The following is a 27,405-nucleotide window of genomic DNA, read 5'->3' on the forward strand; positions in this document are numbered from 1 at the left end:
AGTCCATCAGAGCGCTAGCAGGGCTGTCTGATTGAAGTTATAGCTGTACTGTCGAGATGTTGCGCTAGGGTTCCAACCGTTGAAGTGAGCAACAGTATTGTTCTATCAAGGAGAACATCATGTGAATGGGGAAAGAGGAAAGTAGGTGGAAGGAAAAATAGAAAATGTGGAAAAGTGGAACAAGGATGATTCAGGCGAGTGAATTGACAGTGACTGAACAAGGGCGATTGTGGATGTTCAGAAAATAAAGAAGTTGGGGATAGCAACAACTCAAGGAAAGTGGAAGATGTCAGAGAAAGAAGCAGGCAGTTGTCTTGTTCAACATGATCTGAGGATGGAGGTTCTGTCATAAAGAAGAGGTGTGGCGCAAAGGTTTTTCATGGCTATAGTCTGTCCGCTCTATCCTGGGTTTTGGAATTTTGTAAGTATTTTTTTATTGTTGAATATTTAGTTGTACGTTCGCGGTTTAAAAATTCAGTTTTTGTTTTGTTACCTTGTATATGCAATAATTGTGATTCAGTTTGATTGTCTTTTCATTCTTCAACAGAATTCCATATTTTTCCTGACTGTTTGTTTTCTGTACGGGGCACACGCTTCATATCTGCTAACATCTTTGCTGTACAATAACTAACTTAAGGTTAAGGGCTAAGTTAGTTATGGCCAAATCAGGTCTTTTCAACCTCCGTCAAGCCATATAGGTCCTAAGAACCTGACTGGAGAAATTACAGCTATTCTCTTTTGATTCTCAGACATGATTTATTTTATGATTATGTAGTTGTGCACTAGGGGTGTTTTGCTGTAACTTTTATTTGTTTATCACGTAATGGCACAGGGAAGCTTCCAAGAGAATATTCATGCTGCACTAAGAACATCATAATACCCATGTATGGTAGCAGAATATGGTGTTAAAAATGTCGTCTCATATAAAGATTGAGTTCTAAATATTGCTTAGAATAATATGTCCCTAATATATTTAATAAGAGAAATTCTGCACCCAACGGGATGAAAGTTTGCTAAACGTTTATATGTAAAGATGGGACTGCATATGGCATTTGGACATACAACGTGAAAACATACATTAAACTGTATAGAATCTGGCTCAACTTTTTAAAACTGTTTTTAAAAACTGTAATTGAGAAATATGATTAATTGATTGAGTTTTCATTGGATAAAGCACATGATTACTACAGAAAGGCGTATCCTAGAGCTAATGCGCGTCATTATCTATTTCTTTTAGGGTTCCTTTATATTTATCCCAGATTATGTAGTGAGCATGCCCGTAGACCATTCCTCTGTGTCACTCCAGACATAGACCATTCCGCAGTGTTACTCCACACTTAGACCATTTCTCATTGTCACTCCAGACACGTTGAGCAGCTTACTGTGCATCTCTATGTCGACAATGGTGGAAGGGCTTTTGGGATGATTTTCCAACAGAATACCTCAGGGAAAATGCTATTTAAACAGGAGACTATATGACAAAGGAATGTTCTTGCGACTGTTGTGTGATCTACCTCTTCAGTTTGCTGATAGGGGCAAGCTTGTCATAATAAATATATAGAGGTGGAATATGGAATTTAAACTTAAACTCTGCTTGAGAGTATATAGACACATCTCTGAATGTTTTAAATGCAGAAGTGAAGATGGCTTTAAAAAAGCATATCTAGCAAAAGTGACACGATTACATAAAGTAATTTTAGCTGGTGAAAACAGAGAATCTTAATTTAAAAAGGAAGTGAAGAACCTAAAACACATCACTCCATTACTAGAACTTACAGTTTTTAAGTCTTTTAGAGCCAGTGTAAATAGTTTTAATTTTCACATCTTGGAAATGGTACGAAGCATGTCGACATGTTCCTGTTTCATTCTATAATTGAATATACTATTGGAGTCAATAATTTTGTAATTCACCGCTTGTATGACTTCATCATTTTTGCTTTTGGATGGTTACATCACTGTCTCCGTCTTTCTTGATTTGGGAACCAGCTTGGGTTTTAAAATGTTCTGATTTGACTACAGATTTTGGCAGATTTCAGGAGCAAAACACACAGGGCCAGATTTACCATAGGATTGTGTTGCCCTTGTGCCACGGAAGGTGACGCAAGGGCAACACAATCCTTAAGTCAGATTTTCCAAGTCACGCAAAGCCACCTTGTGTGGCCCTGCATTGCTTGGTAAATTGGAGTAACACAAGACAGCTCAGGTCGCTGCTTTGTGTTACTCTGCACCAGGAAGGGGTTACTTGGGTGGAACATGGATGCTCCCACACATTCACCCATGTATTTTGGCACATTCCCAAATTCACCAAGACTGTTAAACATGCGAAGGTCAAGATTCTACCCCTTTATGATAGACTAGAGGCTCAACAAGGAGAAATATCTTTATTTCTCCTCTTTGTTTCTTCTTTCTAAATCTGTTGCATTTTGCAGCACACATAGAACAAGGAAAAAAGCCTCCAAGGATTGTTTTTGTGTAGGAACACCATGGCGTAAGGGTGCCTGCATTGGCGCTAGGCAGCTACAAGTGTCCAGCACAAAGAGAGATCTTGATAGATATGGCGCATCCCTGCCCTCTCCATTTGACACCGCATAACACAGCAGATTGTCTGGCTGCATTGCACTGAGTCACATTTTGATAAATCAGGGCCACAGTCTGTAAACAAAATAGCAACACTGCAAAAGGTAAGCAGGAATACGTTTTGAAGTGTGGTCGTGACAGTTTCATTGCTGGGCACATGCATATTTAAAAGGAATCACTGACAGAATATTGACTACAGAAATATCAACGTCAAAAATATTGAAGGCGAAATATCGATGTCCACAATATCGAAGCCCTATCTACATTATGGTAAGTACAAAAATATCAGAAAAAAAATATCGTCGTCAAAAACATTGTTAAAAATATCATTTTTTTTAAATGTTAAAGAAAGTAATTTAAAATAAAGTAAATAATACATATAATTAAATGAAACATAGTTAAAAATATTTAAAAATGTTTAAAAATTTAACTGATGCATATAATGTTAAAATAAATTAAACATATACATATAAAATATAACATATATACTTACTTAATAATATGTATAAATAACTATTATAATAACTTATACATTGTTAAAAAACATTTTATAAATTATAAATACATATATACACATACAATAATATAAATAAAAATATAAAATATATATATAACAAATAAAAAAATTATTTTTAAAATAAATTATACACTACATTACCTAAAACAGTAAATATTGGATACCGTAGGGGTAAAAATTACTATTCCCACTCGAAAGAGTGCAAAAGTAGGGGAAGTGTTGGATAGCGTAGGGGTACAAATTACTATTCCCACTCCAGACAGTGCAACAGTAGGAAAAGTGTTGGATAGCATAGAGGCAAAAATTACTATTCCCAATCCAGAGAGTGCAAAGTAGGGAAAGCGTAGGGGTACAAATTACTATTCCCACTCCAGAGAGTGCAAAAGTTGGGAAAGTGTTGGATAGCGTAGGGGTTAAAATTACTATTGCGACCCCCGAGAGTGCAACAGTAGGTAAAGTGTTGGATAGCGTAGGGGTAAAAATCACTATTCCCAATCCAGAGAGTGCAAAGTAGGGAGAGTGTTGGATAGCGTAGGGGTAACAATTACTATTCCCACTCCAGAGAGTGCAAAAGTTGGGAAAGTGTTGGATAGCGTAGGGGTTAAAATTACTATTGCCACTCCAGAGAGTGCAACAGTAGGGAAAGTTTTGGATAACGTCGGGGTAAAAATTACTATTCCAACTCCAGAGAGTGCAACAGTAGGGAAAGTGTTGCAATAGCGTACGGGTAAAAATTACTATTCCAACTCCAGAGGGAGCAATAGTAGGGCAAGTGTTGGCTAGCGTAGGGGTAAAAATTACTATTCCCACTCCAGAGAGTGCAACAATAATAATAATAATCTTTATTGATTGGTTCTAAAAACTATTTACAATTTAAAACATGACAAAATTGAATAATTGAAATGACTGTGATAAGAGTTTTAAAACGATGGATTTAAAATGACTTAAAATTCGGGGGGCCATTAAGATCTAATAATGTTCTGATACAGTACATCGCTCTGGATTTCTTGTAGTCTCTGATTTGGATGTTGTCTATTAACTCGTCCGCCCTGCTATGGTGAGGAGGGTTTGGATGGGATTGTGGCTTTAAGAAGTTTTGACGCTTTATGGACAAATATTCCAACTCCAGAGATTGTAACTGTAGGGAAAGTGTTGGATACCAGAGTGTTGCATTTAACATGCTCATCATTTTTTTTTATTAAATAACCAATTAATAATTAATTAACAATAACATATTTATGAATATCAATAAATTTAAATTCATAATTACGTTATTAAAATTAAATTACTTATCACACTATTCCCCTAAAAAACCCACAATCCTTTCTAAAATAAATTAACACAAATATTATAATAATCACTTAATCAATTAATAAAAACATAATTACCAATTATTAATTAATTAACAATAAATTAATTATGAATACCAATTAAAAATATTTTTTACTTTATTATAATTAAATTACTTCCCACCCTTTTCCCCTATTACCTCACAACCCACTCCTAAAATAAATTAACATAATTAATATTATTATAAATTAATCAATTGATAACAATTAATTTCCAATTTATATTTATTTAACAATAAATTAATTTACTTCCCACCCTATTCCTTTATAAACCAACAACCCACTCTCACATAAAATTAACATAATTGATAAAATTATGAATTTATCAATTAATAAAAATAATTACCAATTAATAATTAGTTAACAATTAATTATCAATACGAATAAATCAAAATTAATAAATATTGTATTCAAATACATTACTTCCCACCCTATGCCTTTATAAACCCACACCCCATTCCTAAAATAAATTAACACAATTAATATAATTATCAATTAAGTAATACATTAAAATTAATTACCAATTAATAATTAATAATTAATTAACAATAAATTAATTATCAATATCACCGTTTTTTTAAATTACTTTATTATAATTAAATTACTTCCCACCCTATTCCCCTATAAACCCACAACCCGCTACGTAACTAAAACACTAAATTTCTTAAAACATATTTAATAATTTCTAACAACTATTATTCAATTGACTATAATTAAATTACTTCCCACCCTATTCCCCTATAAACCCACAATCTGCTATGGTGCTAAAATGCAAAAATTACTTTTAAAAAAATCAGTAACTTCTAAAAATGTAATGCATATATTTAAAAACAAGATACAATACTTAACAAACAATATAAAACACATACATAAAAAACATGCTAAAATACATAACACTAAAATAAACATCGATATTATTTACAACAATAATTTTGAAAACGATATTACTGACTTCGATATGAACAAAAACGATATTTTTTACCTTCAGGTAGATATTCTGGTCACCGGTATTCTTGATGTCGATATTCTGTCCCTTCGATATTTCCGAGTCAATATTTCTGTGGGTCGAAATAAAAAACTCGATATTTAGATTGTGCACCATTTAAAAGATGGTTGAAGTGGTTTTTCACTGTGACATATGAATGCAAGCTAAATCTTTCACATAATGATCAAATGGATTATCACTGTCATTACCTACGTATAAGGATTCCTTACATTTATCACTGAACCTTCTGTGTTACACCAAATTATATCTATTGTGGTTGCAGTGGATATGATTTCTAAGATGAGCCATGCCTCTGGCCTGTTTTGGTTCTCATTGTCTTTGACCTGGCTCAAGCATTTTTAGAGGGAAGTATACTGCTTCGTATCGTATCGTATCGTAGGGGGAACTTATAAAGCGCGCTGACACCATGGGTTTCCTGGCGCTGGTAAAGAGTACAGAAAGCAGAGAGACTAGACAGATTGGGGAAAGAGCCAGGTTTTTAAAGACTTGCGAAAGAGGGTTAGGGAGTTGGAAATTTTGAGGGGGAGAGGGAAAGAGTTCCAAAGCTTGGGGGCCAGGTGAGCAAATCTCCGGCCTCCAGATCTGCAGAGCTTGAAGGAAGGAACAGTCAGAAGGTGAAGGTGAGAAGATCTCAAGGTACGGGATGGGCAGTAGGGACTGATGAGGGATTTGACAAAAGCAGGGCAGGGGCCGAGTAGTGACTTAAAGACGAGGCAGCCGGTCTTGAAGGCTGCCCTGGAGACGACAGGGAGCCAGTGGAGTTTGACAAGGAGGGGCCTGGCAGATTGCCACTTCGGAATCCCTAGAGCTAGTCTCGCCGCCTGATTTTGGACCACTTGTAGTCTAGCCATCGATGTTTTGGGCAGGCCGTGGTAGATCGAATTAGAAAAATCTAGGCGGGAGAGGACGAGGGCCATGATGACGTGCAGGAGGGCATCAGGTGTGAAGAGGTATGCCACTTTCCTGATCCTGCGCAGTTGGTAAATGCAGGACGAGACCACGGTCCCTACCTGCGGCCCTAGGGATAAGGCGGAGTCAATGGTGACCCCCAAACTCTTCACCGAAGCTGCAGGGGTGGGAGGGGGGCCCATGTCCACCGGCCAGAATTGAGGCCCCCAAAAGGAGGCACTCTTGCCGGGGAGGAGAAGCTCCGTCTTTCCGGGATTCAGTTTTAACTGATTGTGGCCCATCCACTGGAGAATGTGGGACATGACTGCTTGAAAGTTGGGGATAGCAGAGGGGGAGTTAAGAGGAAAGATGAGTTGCAGGTCGTCCGCGTAATTAAACACGGTGACGTCCCACTGCCTCAGAGAAAAAAGAAGGGGACGAAGATAAAGATTGAAAAGAAGAGGGGACAGAGAAGAGCCCTGGGGAACCCCGCAGAGCGAATGCTCTCTGGGAGCTCTGAAGGAGCCCAGGCTGAGGGTCTGGGACCTGCCTGTCAGAAAGGATCTGACCCAGGCCAGCGCCAGGCCCTGGATGCCGGCCTGTTCGACACGGTGGAGAAGGATGTTATGGTCCACCGTGTCGAAGGCGGCTGACAGATCTAATAGTACCAGGGCCTGGGGAGCAGCATTGTCCACACCGTCTCTCAGGGCATCCAGCACGGCCAGGATCACTGTCTCCGTAGAGTGGCCGGGTCTGAAGCCTGCCTGGTTGGTCTCGAGGAAGTTGGATTTCTCGATGAACAGGGAGAGACAGGAGGTGACATGGGCTTCCAGGAGCTTTGAAAAGAAAGGTAGGAGGGAAATAGGGCGGTAGTTGGCCGGGACAGCGGGGTCAGCCCCCGGTTTCTTCAGGAGGGGCACCAGCACGGCCTCCTTGAATGAACCCGGCACCATACCAGAAGAAAGAGAGGAGTTTAGCAGAGGGAGGACGCAGTCGGGTAGAGAATGGCAGATGTCCCGGAGTATTGAGGGAGGGCAACAGTCGTCTGGAGATCCCGACTTAACGCGGGTGGCGAGAGTCGCCAGAGATGTAGAATCTAAGAGGGGAAATTGAGTAAAAGAGGAGGAGTTGTGAGGAGGGGAGACAGATCCAGCGCCAGGAATCATGATGGGTATGGTGTTCTTGATTGATACGATTTTATCGATAAAGAAGGTGCTAAGAGTGTTGCATGCTTCCTGTGTGGGGGCCTGAGTGGGGAGCGTTCTGGGGTCGGAAGTGAATTCGGTAAGCACCTTAAAGATTTCCTTGGACTGACAGGGGGCAGACAGGATTTTTCCAGAAGCATAGGTTTTTTTAGCATCCAGGATGGCAACTTTATACCTATTGCGTGCAGATACATAGGCGTCTCTGCTTATGGCGCAGTAGTCCCTCCTCCACTTGCGTTCAGCCTGGCCGAGTTCTAAGTGGAGGGTTTTTAGGAGAGGAGTGAACCATTTGTGAGAATGGCAGTGGCGGGATTGGGGGAACTTAGTGAGGGGGGCAAAAATGTCACTGGCTGTGGTAAGCCAGTCAGTCACGAGCCTGCACAGCTCGTCGGTGCCCGTGTCATCGGGTAGCGGGGGGGACTGCTTGGATGGTATACCGCCTGTTTCTGTGTTGGCAAGTAATTCAAGTTCAAATAATTTACAGAGCAGCTTACCCTCATGGCAAAGAGTACATGTGCTGAATAGAGCAAAGATTAGAAAAAGAATGGCTTGCAATAAAAGATCTTTATCGACCTAGAGACTTCATGTAGGTATCAGTTGTTTCCTGTCCAAGGGATATTCTAATGACAGCCACATAGACACACGCAATCCTCTGAATCTGCAAAGTGACAAAGATGGAAACAAAACATTTTTAAATTTTCAATGGCAGTCAATGCATATGCCTAATCAAGGGAGATATATCTCATAAACTTTTATTACCAATTCGGATGACTTTATTTTGGGCCATCTATAGTTGTTTCTGGACTTTAAATTTAAAGTATTTTTTTATATATAGATTTATTTTGCATTTTTGGCTATTTCTAATCACTGTAAACTAGAGGTATTGTGAGGTAATGGTAGGAAAAACATTCATGCTGAACTGATTTGAACACATGATCTGCAGTTGCCATTAGAAACCAGTAGCGAATGCCTAAGTCACTGAGAAATGACAGCTTCGGAGCATCTTTAACACAGTGCCACAACAGTTCAGCCACAGTGGCCAGATTATGTTGTGTCAGGAAAGAGGCAATTACTTTAAAAAATGCTAATGAACTGAGAACTGCATTGACAATGCCAGTTAGGGAAAGAGTCAAATTAAGAAAGACAAAAAGGATTCTATTCACAAAGCCATTATTCGACATAGACCTCTGTTCCATTTACGCCTGGGAGCCATCCACAAAAGGACAAGGATCAGACATAAATTATTTTACTATCGTGCAATTCTTCACCACTAGTATGTAGAATTACACAATGGTAAAATCACTGGCATGGGAAGGTGAATGAGCGGAATAAAGCTTGGTTTGCCTCATCACAAACTTGGAGCATTCATAAACTCGTATCTGAGATCTTCCAACCCTGGATTTGGTCAGAGTTTTACTCCTGGAAATGTTTGGAGTAACTCCTCTTCTATCACACTTGGGTGGATCTTCATGGGGAAGATTGTTTTACCTGTGGGAAAGAAAGAGAAAATTGTGCAATTTCACATCAGCTGTAATGCTGCTGATGTTTGTTAATAAGGGGAAATTGCAAACTTGCATTCTGTGAGAGCAGATTCACAATTCAAATTATTAATCTGACCCCCAAGAGTTTTAAACCTAAAGGATGCAAAAATAACAAACCAAGCACTTAGATGATGGATGGGCCGCTTTCCAGAAGCCAGCCTGTAGATCTATGCACAGACTAAAACCCTGGCGTTGACATCATTAAGGTTCAACTGTTATTATCTCTCATCTAAAATGGGTCATTTTCATAAACAATATGAACCTGAGCACCACCAGAAGAAAGAATCCAAACACGCCGAAAATCATCTAATTTTCGTTGCCATAAAAGTTAAACTGCAAACCCAAGCAACAGAGTAGTTCACAAAGTGGTTGTATCTAGATATTGAACAGCACAAGGAAGACAATTGATCCCTGGTTCACCACACACATATTCAACTACCACGTAGATCTCACAGTATATCAAAGCTCTGAGTGGGTTACAAACACAGCACACAGAACATAGAGAAACAGATATCTATCTCCACAAAGCAAGACTATTGTAGTTGTCAACTCGATAGTTTTAAGCAGAATATGACAAAGTACCTGGTACACCGAAAACACAACATGGAACATGTATATTTCTCTAAATGCCACTAAACATGATACATTTACCAGATATACCATGGCTACTCACAGGGGACTATTTACAAAGGTAATTTACACTTGTAAGTAATTTACACATAATTTACTTTTATACTTTTGAGTAACTGTACTGCTTTGGGTTATTCACAAAATGTTTCCTATACTTCATCATTGGGAGATCTCTTTCCCTGGGGCGTGGATCTTCATATGTTGAGTATAGTGAAAAATAAAAAAAGATTATTCAACTGAAAAAAAATTGTAAAAATATTTTTAGGTGAACTAATAATGTCAATTTATTTTATATATTTATTTTAAATGTAGAGCAAAATAGGAAAATGCTATAGCACAATTAAACCTTTTTAAATTAAGTATTTAATTACTCTAAATATATTAAATCAAATAAACATTCAGATGAAACGTAAATAAAAATGTTTATTTCCACCTACATTTGTAAAACCTTTTTTTATGTACTCATAACTACTAAACATGATGTATATAATTAATAACTAGTATATTCATTTTATTGTAATAAAAATGAATGTTACAATAATTTATACATTCTAAAACATTAGTTAAAATATTTTGTAATGAAAAATAAATATATTTTTTAGTTTTAGATGGTTTTAATGTTACATTATATTTGTTTATATTTTTAACAATTTTTTAATACTTTAATTTACTGTAACCATATTTCCTGGGGGGGGGGGTATTTTAAATCCTGATCTCGATTATTTTCTATGGGAGTGTACTGCAGTGAAAGTAGTAAACAATATGTGGTGCTGGACTTATTTCAGCTCTGAGCTAGAGTAGTTTACTACTGTGGCGCCTATTCCGATGTCGGACGGCCTCGGGTTCGTCCGACATCGGTCAGGAGCCGTAACCAACCGACCTGCTGTCGTCGGTTACTGCCCTGCTAATGCGATGCGACCGAACAGGGTTCGGTCGCACCCGTATACTTCACAATGCAGCATGCATTTCAAGCCAACCGCGGTTGGTAGTAGGTGTTACTGCAGGGCGGTGACGTGGGGAGGGGCAGGGTGGGGGGTAGTAATCTATGGATTACGGAGCTTTACAGGTAAGTAAACATATAAATAAATAAAACAAATTTCGTTGTGTGCACTGCATCCCCAAATGTGCCCCCAGGCCGCCATTCGGCAGCCTTGCACCCATGGGGGCCCTCAGAGACAGTTTCCGACTGCCTTTTCGTTCCGGAAACACCGGCACGAAAAGGCAGTGGAAAACTGCCAGAGTTTTCCCTCGGTCCTAAAGTGGCGACCGGGGAAGTACTGAGGGATTTCCGGATGGCAGACGGGTCTCCAAGCCAATTGTAAGCCATCCGGAAATCCGAGTCGGATTCGATTCCAACTGAGGCCATCAGAATGGCTCAGTCGGAATGGAATCCGGCCGGCACATACCGATGTGGTCGGAAGAGCTCTGAACATGGTTTCGGAGCCCTTCCGACCGGAATCGGAATCGGCATCGGCCCCTGTGTTGGGTCACTTTTCAGCTTTAGTAACTTTTGAAGTATAGATTGTAACTAGCAATGACTTTACTCTTTTGTGGGTGAATGCATATCCCTCCTTAAACCCCTCCATAGTCCTCACTACACCCCATACTTACTACTCCCCAACCCTCTACCTTTTATTCGTAAGTATGGCCCTTTTTCTTGCCACTTCCCAAGTCCCTTCCCATTTACTCCTAAACTCTAAACATACATGGGTGAAGATCTCCATATAATAAACATAGGAGAAGTGGAGGCCTAGGTTTGTGAATAGCATTTTAGAGTACTTTAGTAGGACTATTGAACTACTACTAAAGTACTACAAATGCAGTTTGTGAATCAGCCCCAAAGTGCTTATTATCTAACATAGTCCATAAAATATCAGATTGTGTGTCCACTTCTTTGTACTTTTGTGTGGTTACCCCTACAGTGTTGTCCACAATTGTGTAGCTACTGTCCCATTCATAATAGGTATGATCAGAGGGGGGCCCAAATGTCTTTAAGGTGTGATTTTTGAGGGAGGAAACATTATAACATAGAACAGAAAAATGAAAGGAGGTCCCCTAACTATCCAATCTGGGACAGGGGAATTACAGAAAAATCACAAAAGTCCCTAGCATGGAGTTTATACAAGGGGTATGGATATTGTGATTGTCAAGAATTCATACCAAAATATACAATTAGGCCAAACAATGTCAGAACATTTTTACCAAAAACACACATACAAACAATAAAATGCACAGGTTAAAAAATGAGTGAGAAGATCTTATTTTATATAAAAAAGGAAATATATCATTTATTCAAAACATGACAAGTCCATTTCATTTCATCAAGATAAAAACACAATTTAAAAAAATCATTAGATTAACAAGGAGAACAGTTGTCGACGCAGCGTTTGTACTTTACAACACCTTCATCAGGACCAATATTCTAAATATAAGGAACATACAATTAGTTGATAGTTTATCATATTTTACATGTGCATTTCTCCAAAGGAGATAATAGTAACATAAATATAAGTATTCCTACATTTTGTCACCTTTGTAAATTCCGAGTACAAAGTATACACATTTAAGAACTCTATACATATTTAAAAATGACAACCACATTATGATCCCTGTTATTTACTAATTGTATATCTATATATTGTTACTGTAATACATTCACGATTCCTTTCCAACGAAGCAATAACAATACCTCTATATCGTATACGAAGTGGATACGAAAAGCGATGTCCTATATTTTCTTAATGACATCTATTGTTCATATGGATAAGAGGAAATAAATGTTCCTATCTGAATGACTTCCTTGAAAAATAAAGAATGTCATCGTAAGGTATTGTGGAACTGTAAGGTATTTGCGTTTAATTACTACTCAATAGATGCATAGAATACCTTTTTTTTATTTTTGGAAGCCTGACTGGGTTGGTCTGTGTTGGAACCACCGTTCTTTTCCAGGTGAAAACAGATTCTAAAAGTAATTTGTCAAACAAAAACGGACCATCAATCTGGGGCCCTTTGCATCAAAAGTCTCAACATTATTCCAGACGGGTTCAAGATGGTACCTTACCGGTAATGAGTCACTTGGTAATAAATAATTGTGCAAATGGAATATCTTGATGGCCGACACGATGTTTATTATAACATAACCACCTACTGTGTCGATGCAATATATCATGTTTGTCAGCATGTTTAGAATAGACATTATCAGGATCTACTGAAATATTTAGCCACTCTTCCTATGGCGAAGAGTAGTACAGCAACCAAAAACGCCTCTTGGTTTTTGGTAATTCCTTTAAATAGCCTAGTAATGCCATTAGTGGAGATGGTGCTAGATCTACACCCACCATATTTAAAATGATTGCAAAGATCCTTAGCCTGTAAGGTAATAACATAGGGCATGTCCAAGGATAGTGCATGAGGTCCTGCTCTAGATGTTTGCAGTAGGGACAGTGGGTATCAACATCCAAGCCCAATGCATGTAGTTTCGCCGGTGTGTAGTATGTATGGGGTAGTATGTATGGGCTTTGTAGGTGTTTATAGTGTAGCAATCTACGCCTACTTTACATCATACAAAGACACTCATACATGGGATGATTACAAAAAAGATAATTCCTATAGATCTCTCCACTTATCTCTCCCTCCAGCCATGCCAGCTCAGGACCACAACTATACACAAAATACAGATTAGACACCACAGGGGCATATTCACAAGGAGCTATCGCGGAATTAACTGCACTTTATCGCAGCCTAAGTCGTGATAAATTTACACGACCATTCTAAAGCAGGTGCTAACAGCCCACAGCACCACTTTTCCTGTGTTAGCAGCTGCAAAAATCCTCGCCACAGAGGACCCCCGCAATTATCGCTAATGAGATGCAGAGTAGGCGCTCCCGTGACAAAAGCAGGGTCAACACCACACCTCAACATTCACAACAACCAGACAGATCGGCGATAAGAACACAAAACATGCGATAAGGCTCGTAAGCTGCAGGAATTTTACACCTGCTCTGACCTGGTGTAAACTCGGATGGTAGTCTGCACCACAATAGGGAGCCCAGCCCAGGGCATCATCGGAAAGGCAACAGATGCCATGGAGCAACTGATTATGCAGGCCGGACACCCGAGAGGGACACAACAGCCACAGCCACCACCCTCAGGACCACCCCCTGGCCATGCCACATCAGCTACACCCAAATATGTGCGAAATATTCCACCTGATGCCGCACAATCATAACTGGTGACATGCATGTGCCGTCACAGAAATGAGCATCACACATTCACTTTCGAAGCAAACAATGTAACTTTATTGAAACAACACAGAAATTAAATGAAGACACATGGCGGCTCTCCTCGACACAATCCGTAGGTCATAGCCTGCAAGAAAAAAAACATGATGAGAAGGTGTCCTGCACACATCAAAGGACAGAGAGAGAGAAGAAAAGAGGGGGAGAGAGAGAGAGAGAGAGAGAGAGAGAGAGAGAGAGAGAAGAAGAGAGGAGGAGAGAGAGAAAAAAAAGAGAGGGAGAGAGAGAAAGAAGAAGAGAGAGGGATAGAGATAAAGAGAAGAAGAGAGGGGGCGAGGGAGAGAAGTAGAGGGGGGAGAGAGAGAGAGAAGAAGAGAGGTGGGAGAGAGAGAGAAGAAGAGATGGGGAGAGAGAGACAGAAGAAGAGAGGGAGAGAGAGAGAGAAAGAGAGAGAGAGAGAGATAGAGAGAGAGAGAAGAGAGAAGAGAGGGGAGAGAGAGAGAGAGAGAGAGAGAGACAGAGAGAGAGAGAGAGAGAGAGAGAGAGAGAGAGAGAGAGAGAAGAATAGAGGGGGAGAGGGAGATGACCCAGTGCACCCAGGCCACACTGCTCACCTGCTGCCACCGGTGTGTCTCCAACCACTTGCCAGTGCGTATAGCAGCACACCAGGTCACACATCGGAGACAGAGCAGTCATCTGAAACAGAGCCAAGGGACATGATTGCTACAGTACACACACTTGCACAAGACAACGTTACCCACCCGCCAATGCACACACAGAAAGAGGCATCCCAGGCCCTCCCTCCGCCCTTCGGAGCAATCCGCCCATGCACACCCGGGTGACACTGCTCACCTTCCACCACCAGCGTGTAGACTGCAGGTTCCATCACGTGCTGCTGCAAGCCACAAGCTTGTGGTACGCAGACATGGCACCCTCCACATCATTCATCCACGCTGCGCAGGCCACCAGGTCCAATGTTTGGAGCTGGGACTTGATCACACAATGGCATAGGACATACCAGGTTACCCGGCAACATCGCAGCCTGCAGAGCCACTCAGCCCAATGGGTGCCACTAATTCTGTGACCCTGGAAGCGGGGCCACGTTGCGGGAGGCCCGCACAAGATGCTGGTGCGGCCTACACTGCGGTCCAGCAAGGCACACAAATCCTGGGCAGTCCAGACTGCCAGGACTTGCCATCATCGCAGGCAGCAGCTTAAGGTGCCAATGACTCAGTGCACCCTAAGTCACTGTCCCGTGGCAGGGTGCCTGTGCCAGCTGCGATGCAGCGTCTGCCACAAACACTGTCCAACCCCAGTCAGCGTCCCGTGGCAGGTGACTGTGATGGCCACAATGCAGCGTCTGCCACAAACTCTGTCCAACCCCAGTCAGCGCCATGTGGTGCTAGGCCCTTTCTGGCCCCAAGGACTTGGGTACCACAAACCCTGCCCAACCTCAGTCAGCGCCACCTGGTGATAGGCCCGTGCGGGTCACAAGGCTGAGGCATGCTGTCAACTAGACCAGTGACCTGTACACAACCAGCGTGTACGCCGGCGATGGGTAGCAATGAGGCCCCCCCGGAGCGTGAGCGGAGTGGTCTGGCCTGCCGTACGCCGTAACAGTTCAGGGCTTGCAAAAATGACTTGTGGGCAATGGGTGTGGATAAGTCCATGTCCGGACAAGAAAGTGGCTGGTGCGTGTGTCCCTGTTGTGGTGTCCACAGGACCCGTGACCAAATTTAACATGTAGAACCCTCTGACTGGTACCCCTCAGGATGAACATCATTGACACAAGGGAAATCACTGTCTCTACATTCATCCACACATACATACATGAATGATGAAAGACATGACACAGCAGTGCATCACTGGATGTTTATTACACATTCAGTGCTGGTCCTCAGCTGGAGCGGTACAGGGCACTGCCGAATACACCACACTATATGGGCCCGTGGAGGGCCAGCCAGAGTCCATCCGTGGAAGACAAGTACTGGCAAGATGAGGGGTGCAGTCCTCAGTCTGGTCACCGTGTCATTAGTCATCAAACAGGATGTGGCAGTCCATGTCGCTGTCCAAGGTGAGTGCATCTGAGTGAATCAGGGCTCAGTGGAAGGTCATGAGGCCATGTGTGGCACCAGGCACGAACAGGCCAGGTGGCGGGAATGAATGCTACTGAGCTCTTCTGATCACAGGCCCATCCACTTCCCCGTACCCGGATATGTGCCCTGCCCCACCTGTGGGAGTTACTGTACCGGCTGCATCACTGTCTGGCACTATCACTTCAGGGGCCGGAGGTGGATCGTCTGCCACACTGTGTGCCACTGACACTTCAAGCGCAGGATTGATTGGGCCTGCCGCACAGGGAGGCATAGCCACACCAGGGGGCGGACATGAGGATGGTGTGGGGACTTGAGCATTCAACATCGCCACGCCTTGTGGCAGAAATGCCATGATGAGGATCTACAGGGCATGGTAGATCGCTGCTACTTTCTGCTAATGTTCAGCGGTGTCTGCCATCCTTTCGGCCTCCATCTGCACCCTGTCCTCCATGAGCCTCCGCATGTGTTCCAGCTCACGACTGGTATCTCTGGAAACACTCTGAGCAGACAGGAGTTCTTCTCTCCACGTCATGACTCCAGCGATGTCAGTCAGGGCTCGTTGGAGACCATAGAGTGAGGCTACACTCCCAAGGATGTCATCAAGTTTAGTAGCCATGAGGTCAAACCCCACCACACTTGCTCTGTGGTCTCCCTCTGGCCCTCCAGCACACGAGGTTGGAAGGCCATGTGTTATTCCTGTGGGTCTTGGGGGGGGGGGGGTGCCGGGGCTGTGGGTGCCTCCTGCTGGGTGCTTTGGGTAGTGTGTGGGGTTTCCTCAATACAGCTGGCCTGCCCAGATCCTGGAGGTGAGTTTTGGATGAGGTCAATGATGTCTTGTATGGCTTGTGTGTCGATGCTGGTGTTGTCCTCCTCGTCATCAGTGAAGAGTGGCTGGGACTGCTCTGCAGGAGGTGTTGACAATGCCCCTGCGATGTGAAGGGGAGATGATGTATTACAATGTGTACACATGTATGTATCCACATGGTACATTTTGACATTCAGACAGCATGGCATTGTGACTTGTGACAGTCTGTAGACCTGGGGGAGGACCCAGAGTCTTTGTGGGTGTGCACTGTGCTGTGCTTGGTTGTACATGGTGGTCACTCATCCTGTTGCAGTTGTGTTATGTTCTGTCCTGTCTAGCAGTGTCCGATCTCCCGACTCCGTCCACAGTCTCCACACTGATGACTGTCGACCACAGCTCCTCCATGTCATCCAGCTCGAGCTGTGGCGCTGGGCCCCCACCTCCGATCTGCGTTGCTGCCTTCCGGTCGGTGGAGAATTTCTCCTTGGTCCTCCGCTTGATGTCATTTCATTGCCTCTTGACCTCGTCCATTGTTCTCATGTGCAGCCCGACGGCATTCACCTTGTCCACGATGTCCCGCCATATTCCGCTTTTGGTGCCTAATGATACGTTGGAGGAGACGAACAGTTGTTGATGGTATTCCATCACCTCCGTGACTATGATCATGTTCGCCTGCGGACTGAACTTCGTCTTCCTCTTCTTCTTCTTCTTGTCCTTGCCCTTCCCTGTCCCCGAGGTCCCGGGCTGGTCATCTCGGGTGCGTGTGGGGTGGCACTTGTCCTCTGCGCCTGCTTCGGCAGCCTCCATGGTGCGAGGGTGGTGGTCAGTTTGTGTATGTGTTTTTTTTCTACTTTTAGGATGATTTTTCTCCCCTGCCAGTTATGTGTTGCAGGCCTGGCGCTGCTTATCGCTGGTTTCCTCATCGCGCTTTGGCCCATCGCATGTTTTTTGGTGTTGTAGTTTGTGTTTTGTCGCCATCGAGGTGGTTGTATCGTGGACGTTATCCGCGGTTTCGGCAGTCTATTGCATGCTACTGCCGTGTTGTGAATTCCATGTTGCCACGGGGTTATTTTCCCGCTATGGGGAAAGTTGTGTTACGCTACTCTTGCGGTAGTTATCACACCTTCTTGTGAATATACCCCACAGAGCAGTAACCTACTAAGCCGACTCTATCATATGAAATACCATAAAGGGACCTGCAGAGCTGTTTAAAGCTAGCAGCAAACTGAAAACCATAAACTGCACATCTGCTTCTCACACTTCATCATCCAACTCACTGCTACCCCCTTGTGCCCCATAGTACTATAACTGCACCTCGGTGATCATCTTGCACAACATGGGAACACTTCAGTCGAATAACCTTATTCTACTCTCTTTGCACATAGGTTGAAAACAAAGACAACAGTCTTCCAACAACACCCCCTATGCGGTGTGGAGTGCTACTCATATAAGCAAGCGCTTCAGTGCCCCACTTGGGGCAGTAAGAGCTGTATAAATACTGCAATACAATACAAAACAATACATAAGGTGGATCTTAATTTCTTTTGAGCATTTTATTTTCTATTGGACAAATGGAAAGGCTCACTAATAATTTGGGACATAATCTTTTCCAGTGGAGAATCATTGCTTTCTAAAGTAGGAGACATAACCTTTTGAAATCTTTGTGGCTCACTTGGGACAGTCTCACAAAATATGCTACATTTCCTAATATATCCATTCATATAACAGAGGAAGTCTAAAGTTAGACTTCCAGCCTTTGTTGGCATTTTCCCATTGGCCCCATATGTATGTACTACTGGCTGTTTTGATATATTACCCCTGCCTCTAAATGAAGGAAGCAGTCTTAGACCAAATTCCACAGACAAGCACTCATTTTATTTTGCCAAGAGGGTAATTCTGCATGTAAAAACTCTTCAAACGGAAAATTCACTCGGTCATGAGTCCTGAAAGGTTCTTGAATATATCAGTAATATTTCTGAAAATGATCACTAGCAAAAAGCTGGTGGTGAACAATAATAGGCATTAATATGTCAATTGGAATTTCTGCAAACCATCTGCAGGTGCCCTAGACGTGCTATCAATACAACCACTGCTGAACACGTCCGCTTTTGTCCGGGCGATTTGTACATACATTGAACCATGTATTGCACCATTTACAATTGCTTAAAAATAGGTAAAAACAGGTTAATAAGGGAGTGTACGGAATTCCCACCTGCTCATCTTTTATCACATTTTTGATACTGGCTCCATGGTGCACTCTAAATCTGGGGTGTCACACAGGCCCACTGAATGCAGTAACAGTATTATCACATTCGGGTACTACCTCTGAAATTTACACCAAACTCGTAATGCCAAAGTAATATTCAAGGTGTTACAGAGATGGGCAAAGGTCAGACTGCAGGGGTCCTTGTGGATCGTTTCATCCATCATTGTCTTTCTCTGTTCCTAATTTTGCACCGAATATTTTGTTTGTGTTCATTTAAATGCAACAACCACAAACTCTGTTTTGTGGGCTTCAAGGATGCATATCCTCTCTCTCTACAGCTTTATCTTCCCCTCTCTCCCTCGCCTTGAAATTGCGCAAAACCCAAATGAAATCTTCAAACACTGCACAGACTGAAGTAAAATCAATTCCAATTATATACACATTCTATGTAAACATGTCTCGGTTCAGCGCCCACGTTTCTGCCCCATTTCTTCTTTATATTGCCGTCTATATTTCGTGCCATTATTTCTGTGCGCCGGAATACACTGAACTGTGATCTGCAGCGTCCAATTCAATTCACAGACCTCTCTCCTCCGTTGAAGGCACTCATAAACCCCTCTAATAAATGGCGGCATGGTGTGATCTACCGCCTATTTCTCTTCGAGGGTGACCACCTGGCAACAGGGCAAATTCTGGCCAATGACAGTAAACATTCAGGACAAAGGGTCAAAATTCAATACAAAAATTCAGAACAAAAGGTCATTTTTGCAGACACATCTGAGGACTTGCGCAATTATAAAATAGACAGCTCACAGAAGTACAAGCCAAAATTGTTTTATGTTCTTTAGTCTGTATTACACATTGGAGTGCTGGGTAAATAGCTGGACAGATTTAAAGATGAAAAAACTAGTAAACAAATACACGCCAAGTAGAATTTGACAGCTGACATAGGAGGCAGATTTCACAATTCTATCCCCTTACCGATAATGAAAGTGCCAGATGCATTGCTTTGTTCCTGAGCATAGACACCGGCAGTAGGCCTATTACAGAGTGTGAAAAGGGATGGAAATGATAGCGAGAAAGGAGAGAGGGCTATTTGCTGAGAGGGAGAGACAGAAGGTCAATGGCGAGTGAAGAGTAAAGCAACCGAGGGCCTGCCAGCAGAGAGAAAGAACAGATGGTGAAAAGAGAAAAGTTGACAACAGAAGAATATGGAGCAGAGAAAAGAGCAGAAACAGATACAGAAAAGTGACAGAGAGAAGGTGGAAAAGAAGAAAAAAGTTAGATGGGACATATAAAAGGAAGGTAGAGGGAAACAAGAAAAAGCATGTGGGGCAAGAGAGGCAGAGAGGAATGGCTAGGTAGGGGAGAGGAGGGAACAGATAGAGGAAATGGAACCAAGAGATGAAAAGTTTGAATAGGGAGTGAACAGAGAGATTATATGATGGGTTCACTTTGTAACATTCTTGTCAGACCTTTCAATCCCAATTCCAATGCACCATATCTTTGAAAATGTGGTGTTACTCTACTCTTTCGCTTTCACATGCCGCAGCACAGCAAGGCCACTTACTGCGCTGTGTTGAGTCAAAGGTTAGTAAATATATCCCTCAAAGATTTAGCACAGGTATCTAGATTTACACTTTGTCTTGGACCTTGTACAGTGTTCCTCTGTCTTTTGGCTAGGGTTGTGCTACTGAATCAGCATATCCATACATACAGGCAGAAAATCACTGATAAGAAATGGCCATTTTTCAAAGAATGAGGGAGAAATCCATCCAAGGTTCCAGGCAGGAATATTTGTTTGGCAGGCTACAAAGTGGCACTAGAAGATTCGGGGATTGGAGCACATCAGTCATGTTATGGAGGCATTTCTCCTTGTGCTGTATGTTTTCTATTAACTGGAAATGTTGAAATAAAAACTTTACAGAAAAACAGATCAGATTACAATAACATTGAATCCCTCTATTCATAGGCTATGCGTTTCTATCAGCCCGTCCCACAATCAGCTGAACTGCCTTTACCTCAGGGCCTGTGGTACAGCATAGGCTGCAGAAATGATAGCTAGGGCTCTGACAGGGCTGGCTTTAGTGCTGGTGCCAGATGCTGTGAGAATCTTTGTCCCCCCCCCCCCCAAAGACCTCCTTTTCCACGCATTCAATCAGTATCGTCCCCCATTCGAACCCCTCATCTCTACATAGACCTGCTCTCATGTGTAGGTAATTTCTTTACACTGCCATTCATTCCAAGTATGCAGGGTACATTAGTGTGTTGGAGTGTATTATATCACACACATATTATACAGATACAATGGCTTGTATAAGCGTGTAAGCCAAAGTGTAGGAAACGTTACTTGAAACACGAGCCACTGGAATAATTCAATTGTCCGGTTGCTGTGATTTTGAAATAATTATAGATTTGCTACATTTGCCACATAATCCATCATCTGCCGCATATTCTACAGATTTTAGGCCAAATTATTCAAAAGTTACTAAAAACCTAGCAATAACATGTTTACATGTAGTGGAAGGATATTTGCAAAGGGTAACTGGTCACCTTTCTGTTGCTTATTGCTATATATGGGTGGTAAACTGGTACTAATGAGGTTCAACCTATGCCCAGACAGTGTTAGCAAGTTAAAAAAACTCAAAATAAGTAATACTATTGCAAAATATGCCCCATTACACCACACAATTTACCTTTTCTTGCTTCATAATTTACTCAACTCTGTCGCATAATTTAGCCCTCCTTAGATGCGTAATTCCAGTGGCCCTGCTTGAAACAATGAGGACTACAACGTATAGGAGTCACTTGTCATCCATACTGGTAGGCGTTATATGTTTATTAATAAATGACTATTAATATCCAAAGAAACCGTATTTATCAACCTGAACAAGAATAATAAAAGATAAAAAAAACAATGAAGCCGATGTTTGATTTTGGTACATAGGTCACTGTGATATATTAGAATTGTATCTTATGAACTCCAATTAACAAAAGCTTACCCGTGAAAAAAACAGTAACCCACTGAGCTGGCTACTTAAAAAACAATTCTTTGATCTGCATCTTAGCCATTGTGCTTTGCTGGAGGCACACTGTCCCTCTACACTACTTTATGATGTCAAAACTCAGACAAGACAAAACTCAGATCTCTCAAAAAGATACATTAATGACCAGAGGTAAACTTATGCCTATAAATTGCTAGCACTCGATCTGAAGTCTGTGCCTTTGACCCTGTAATAAGTGCCAAAATGCAAACCCCTCCACATACACGCCCACCTCCCCAGAGCTTGAGAGCTTGGTGCCTGGCGAGGAGGCATCAGCCCCTGAACAAAAGTAAAATGCCGGGTCCTAGACTGTGGCAGGCGGAGTCCCAGCAAATGCTGTAACTGCACAGAGAGGCCCATTATCATTCTGTATGTAATAACCTCCCGGGAATCAGATGGTAATAGGCCAATAGCAGTCTATGCCAAGTCAGGGTGGGTCTGCTGCAGCCCTTGACGTTCACACCAGGAGAGTGAGCTGGCCGCTGTAGTGAGATTTTGAGAACTCTGAGGCTGCTTGCAGGGAGCCCGCGCAGATATAGAAGTCATTAAAGGCTAGTCGGACTCTTTCCTTTATTTCTGTTTACATCTTAGGGTCAGATATGCTATGCTTTTTTAACAGTCAGAACTACTCTGAGTCAGAGTTTGTAACTGCAAAAAAAGTATTTTTCCTAGGTATAATGCCATTGCAAGAGTCAGTATCATTTTACTGATCCCTCAAATGGAATTGCAACTGAATACCGAATATTGAATTTGAAAGAGGAGTGTTTTTCTCACCCCTTTGATATACAGAATCTGTGACCTATGTGCCAATGGTTTACCAGGGTAATACGGGTTACAAACCATTGCAAAGTTATCAATTTCTAAGTTGGGGTAGTAACTAATTTACAAAAAGGAATTGGTCCCCTTTGAGCCTGTTCTCATTTATGATTTGGGAAAAAGTTTAGGGGAAGTAAACAATGGTCTAGAGAACTTTTTAAAGAGTATTTATTTTTACAAAGCAGTCCTTTAAATTGAGCTTCTTTTTAAAAAAAAGTTATTTTGTTTAAATGCAATCACAGACCTGGTGGTCTGCTGAACCCAATCGGGGTGAGTTGCAAATTGTGACCTACTTTATAAATATTAATTAGGCAGGTCAGATCAAAACCCACTCAGATTTGGAATTTTATGAACCGACCTCGGTTCGCAAAATATATTACTGATCGCAAAAATACTAGTCACAAATTGTGACCACTTTTTCACCCAGTATAGTGATACATCTTATCCTTAGTACAGACATAAGCCTGAAAAGCCTGAAAAGGAGGCACACCAAAGATATATCTAAATGGCGACCTTTACGCCTGCATTGATGGCCCATTATCTTCCATTAGCTATTAGATGCCAAATGCAGTGTTGTGAATTAAGGAGCTGTGATCATTCCTGATTTTCAGCACCCAAGAATACATAGGACTTCTTTGGGCTTTTTGGGTGGATTTGGTCCAGCAATCTGGACTGAAACCACACATTTTCTTGAAGGTGTGCCAGGCACAAATTCCCATCACTCTCGTGCTGGCAAGGTACTACTCACCTGAAGTCCATGGTTTTGCTGGAGTGAAAAGAGTCCTTACAACCCCCTGAAGATCTACCTTAAACACACAATCACAAATAGGTGACTGATCTCCATGGGTAGGAGTGTTGAGGCTTTGAACAGAGGGTAGGATGAGATGACCTCTTGTTTTCTTGCTATGCAAGAATGACACCAAACTCTTGGTCTCCAATTTCTCTTCTTCTAGGGGTTCACATTACAAATCTTCACCTGAAAGATGGGAATAAAATTGCATAACAAGTTAAACTTATCTCTCTTCCTAATAATACGCATTCTTACAGATTCCCCTTCTAGAGCTCTGTAACTCACAACAAGTAAACACTATACTCATTTCATTCTTTTTAAAGTCTTGAGAGCAACAGTCTTAAATGATTTTGATAACTTGACAATTGTTTTGATCTTTTTTAGTTTAGGGTCAAAAGGTTCAGTGCACTAACCTTATTGTTGTTTGCAGATTTTGTAGACGATGTGCAAGTTTCTATCCTGTCTAACATTCTTCCTCTTTGTTTTAGGTAGAGTTTCTGCTTAGAGAGTGCACTGCTGCCTTGCTTGGAGTTGTATTGGGAGTGTAGGTGAAGGACAGCCACCACAAGAAACAGGTAAGGAGAAGACCTCGGGAGCAAGATGTCATGAGCAGGAGATTCTATCCACATGGTGACTTGAAGCCAAGCGAGGGAATCGGGAACTGGGTGCAGTGTTTATAAGTCTGAGCCCAAGATGGGCGCCAATTCTCACGCAAATTCAAAATCTTGCGCGATTTTGGGTCCTGGGTAATAGCGATGTTGACTTAGGGGCAGATAAGGAAGGAGGCCTTTCCTACCTGTAGTAAATTGATAAAGGGTTTTTAAGAGCACTGGTTTGCAGAAGGATCTTCTTGAGGCAAAAAGGGACATATGAGTATTGAGAAGTGGTGGAAAGGGCCAGAGGCTCACATAAAGGAATTTGGGAAGTGGAGGGAAGGGCCAGAAGGTCAAACAAGAGTTTTGGGAGTGGCGCCTCTGCAAAGGGAGCAGGTGGAGTGGGTCAGGTGCATATCCTCCTTTGTAAATGCAATTGGTTTTATAAAGCACACATTTGCCACAGGGATGCCGAGGCACTAACCACTTAAACTGCAAGAACGGCCAGAAACCGCCAAGTCTTCCAGGTCCTCTTGAACTTTAATAGATTTAATTTTTCCATTTAATGGTGATGGCAATGGAGAATGCTCTGCAATCAATCCGGAGTTTTTTATTTTATTTTGGGGGACCTGACGAAGACATTATTCACTTGACCTCAGAGATTAAACAGGGTTGTACATTTAAAACTCGTTGTAAGTGGGATTTGCCAATTGTGATTGATAGCCTTGTGAACCAAGCACATGGAATAGAGCACAGTTCTCTGATTAATGAGGAGCCAAAACAGACTGGCTAGAAAAGCAAAACAAGGTCACACTTTGAATCAGCTGAAGATAGAATAGATAGTGGATCTGCAAATGCAGTGCATTACAATAATCAGTGTGAGCTGAAATAAAGACACTCACTATCTTGTGTAGGGAAACTAAGTGAAATATTATTTTCAACACACGAAGATTGAGGAAGCAAGGACTAACTACTGCACTACGATGCGGAGTAAGTGTCACATCCACATCAAAGTTGACACTGAGGTTCTTCACTGAAGAAGCTGGTCTAGGAGACACACCTAGCTCAGCAGACCAAAAACAATGTTGTCAAAATGCGACGGACAGGACCAGGGCTGAGAATCTCAATTTAATCTCAATTTAATTTTAGTTGCTTTCTAGTTATCAATATTTCAACAAAATTTACACATTTGTATAGATTTTAATCACTTATATGTGCATGCTGTTTAAGTTGTTTGTGATCTTTAGAAGTATCTGTGTGTCGATAACTCCCTGGGAAGATATAGTACATAGATTGTGCTGGAGGTGACCTAAGTTTGAAACGCATGAAGCTTGGATGGTTCTACCGACATTTCACAGTCCCTTACCCTGATGGCCGGATACACTAGCTCCCTGTCAAAGTCTATGTGGGGTTACTTTGGTGCTGAACGCAACAGTGTGGTTGGGGTTGTTGTGCTGTTCTGCTAGATGCTAGGGAACAGACACACGTATATGAAGAGCAAATGGCAGGCTCTTTCATTGGCTCTGGTGCTACTCTATGCACCTCACAGAGTGAGGGAGAGACCACTGTCCTCTCATGGGGCTGGATACAGAAAGTGCCTACTGCACACACATTATAAAATGGAGTGATACATTGATGTGGACCTCTGAAACCACACAACCATTAATGTGATATATCCACTGAAGAAATAGTAATAAATTGTGTTGTATGTAGACCGTGATGGCTATACCAGCAAAACATTTATCCTGATCTCATAATAATGGTGACCATTAATATAAACCAGCTATCTCGCTGTGAAGGACGGAATTCCCCGCCGCGGCCCGTGTGAGACTCTGTTGAGCTCCTCCTCAATTCTGCAGCCATCGTTTGCTGCTTTCATTCCCAGTGGTATCGTGAACTAATTGCCTGGCTGGGCACACGGACCAATTGATGGTTGTCCTCGACCTAGTATACAACGGATACAGTGCAGATCAACCAACCACTAAGGATTGACTGTACAATCATCGTGCTCGCAGTGCAACGAGCTTCCAGCTAAGGCTAATCAATAAATCAGGCATTTGTAATTGTTAAGTCCTGAAGATGATCCCAATGTAACAGGAGCTAGGGATCCAAACGTCGACTTTCTAATCAGTACCACAATCTAGCCATTGTGTAAATTGTTGTCTTGATACTGTTTGGTTGCGCTTACTGAAGTTTATATTGTATTGTAAGCCACCTTTTGCTTCACCGTTTTGCCTGAAACTTTATTTTTCTTTCTATGTTTCCTCTTTCACTCTCGGTACAGGACTGTGCCTTTTCTGTATCTGTTTGGTGCTCTCACTTTCGTTCATTCATTTTATAATCCTTTTGAATAAAATGTTCCTCTGTCCGGCTGGACATTGGATTACTATCCATAGGTCTCATTGCAGTCTATGTGAAATGTGTACATTATTAATCTTTAAGCCAAGGACCTTTGTTCTTAAAAAATCATTAATATAAACCCATCAGTAAATTAACCTGATGCTGAAAAAACTGGTTATGATTGTTACTTGCTTCAATGGCACACATGTTATTGATCTCAAATGGAATCTGCATCAAACCTCAATAGTAGACTTAATGAAGGCTATGCCAGTGACTTGTAAGCTAAATGGTGACTCTGAGGTACCATTAAGCATGAGCGAATTTTGCGGATCTCGCGTTCGCGAATTTTGCGGATTTGCGGATTCGCAATCCGCAAAATCCGCGAATTTCCGCGAATTTGCGGATTTTTTTTTTTTTTGTGTTTGCGCGGGTTTCTGCCAGTTCGCGAGGGTTTTGTACAATGTCGCAAATTGCGAACTTACCTGTCGGGTCGCAAGTTTCGCGAACTTGTTGTTTCTACGTGTCCAGCCTGTTTGGGACACTCTTCTTCATCACTGCCACTCTCTGTCACCACTGCCACTCTCTGACTACTCATGCCACCCTCTGGCCCACCCATGCCACCCTCTGTTTCATCACAGCACCCTCTGGTTGTCCAGTCAGTGTACATTATTGTGGCAACAAGCACACCTTCCCTGCCTCAAGTGACCTGAATTAATTTGGGGCTGATTAATGTGTCACAGAATATTTTTTTAGCTGGCACCTGC

Source organism: Lissotriton vulgaris, chromosome 1_1 (genome assembly GCF_964263255.1).
Source record: "Lissotriton vulgaris chromosome 1_1, aLisVul1.2, whole genome shotgun sequence".
Classification (NCBI taxonomy): Eukaryota; Metazoa; Chordata; class Amphibia; order Caudata; family Salamandridae; genus Lissotriton; species Lissotriton vulgaris.